Genomic DNA, 1,840 nt, shown 5'->3' with positions numbered 1-1,840 from the left:
CAGGATCAGGATTCTCCTGATCTGTGTTGAAATACCCAGTTTTCAGATCAGATCTAGATTTAATCCAATCCGACCAGGATAATCCTGTCAGATCACGTTTGAAATACTGGGCCCAGGGCCCAGTATTTCAAAATTTGTAATCTGGATCAGAATAATCCGGATAATGAAATCCTCCTTTTCTCAGTCATGGATCACGGTGATCCTGCTGACTTTATCTGAGTATTTCAAAACACAGGCAGATCGGATCACTGTGATCTCTACCTGGCCGGATACGGATTTCCCAATCTCAAGTCTCCGCCTCCGGGATCTGAAACATGGTGGACTACTTCATGAAAGGAGTAGCAGAGAGCCGACTTTCACGTCAAAAGTGTAAGTTAACCGTCGTCTATTGTGTAGCGGTTTTAATACCATACGAACGGCAACCAACACATCATGCAAGCCAACTATTTGAATTGTCACCTTATTAAAAGCAGGCCGTGGCGATCTCTAATTGAGACGCGGCCGTGCTAACGGGAGCTAACGCGGCTCCATTGACTTGTGTGTTAAGCAGCTAGCGGGCTATCATTAGCGGCTATCATTAGCGGCTATCATTAGCGTCACGTCATTTGCAACACGGCAGATTTACAGTATAAGCAGGCTGCATTGTGTACAGACCTGCTCAGTGCTTAGAAAACACAACGCAACACAGTTTGAGTATTAACTACAAGGTTTGTTCAGAAGGTTCAGAATGCTACAGTAGCCTAATGCTGGTGATGATATCATGTTTTTGTGTAGGCTACATAAACACAATTTGGGATTGTGGATTAAGATACTCATACACCTTCTACCTTCAGAGTCCACTCACAGCCATGGACCACTCAGCTACAACAGGGTGAGTGCTGGAAATCCTTGAAAATGCTTTAATTTTATTGATACATTTAAGGCCTTTAAGTAATTGGAGTTTGAATAAAGTGCTTGAAACTGCTTAAATTTGTAATGGCATTACTTTCATGGTATTGGTCAGTGACACAATTAGAAACATTTCTTCATCCTAATTCCTCTCCAACATTGGTGAGAGCTTGTTTTTTTTTGCATTTCACTACACTGTTTTTAAACCTTGGTTTTAGCTTTGCATGTGACCAATAAACTTATCTATCTACCACATCAGGCACGGGGGCCAGAGCCAGCGCCAGCGCCAGAGCGACGGCGACGGAAGAGGCATGCCGGGGATGAGGAAGCCTATGAGAGGCTCCTCAAAATGGTGACCGAAAGGGCAGTCAAACAGACTGAACTGGCCAAACGGCAAATTAAGCTGACGCTGCTTCAGCAAAAAGAGACAGAGTTAACAATCAAGCTGTTAGAGAAACAGCTTGACATTTGAAATAGCATGGTCCTCAGTGGTCACATTATTTTTTGTTGGAATAAAACTTTGTTTGGACCCTGCATTCCTTTGTCTTTCTCTGTTTTGGTACATGCAAGTTACAATGTTTGGTGAACTAGAATTTGAGAAATAATTGTAATTTTATTTACAGCAGTTTTACAGTGTGGTCAAAAATTTTACTATGCTTTACATTTTTTGATATTACTTAAATTACTTGTTAGAAGTACAACACTAACACTTAAGTGTAACAAACATCTTGAGTAACAATATCTAGGAGAAGTATGCGCTGAGAGTTTGTCAATCCAAGTCAAATCCACCTCTGAGGTGGGATTCAAATGATCCTGAAATTTTGGTATCAAGTTGATCCAGATATCTGACTTAACTTTTGAAATACCCAAATCAGCCTTTTATCTGGATTCAGGGGAGGATTGGATTACCAGAGCTGAAACCCTGATCTTCAGGATCAGGATTCTCCTGATC

General features: G+C 41.4%; 1 long non-coding RNA gene across 2 annotated transcripts; it reads left to right on the top strand.

Moving 5' to 3' along the window:
* Positions 1–299: 299 nt before the first annotated feature.
* On the top strand, positions 300–1,422 carry LOC310962500. Of its 2 annotated transcripts, none has more exons than XR_014593665.1 (3): positions 300–369; positions 834–871; positions 1,148–1,422. It is a non-coding gene; the product is annotated as an uncharacterized lncRNA (long non-coding RNA). The 2 variants fall into 2 exon arrangements; XR_014593666.1 differs by having other exon boundaries at positions 301–369; positions 775–871.
* Positions 1,423–1,840: the final 418 nt, after the last annotated feature.

Source organism: Echiichthys vipera (genome assembly GCF_963691815.1).
Source record: "Echiichthys vipera genome assembly, chromosome: 20".
Lineage (NCBI taxonomy): Eukaryota > Metazoa > Chordata > Actinopteri > Perciformes > Trachinidae > Echiichthys > Echiichthys vipera.
The sequence above is the reverse complement of the archived record's forward strand: the minus strand, read 5'-3'. Positions and strand labels throughout refer to the sequence as shown.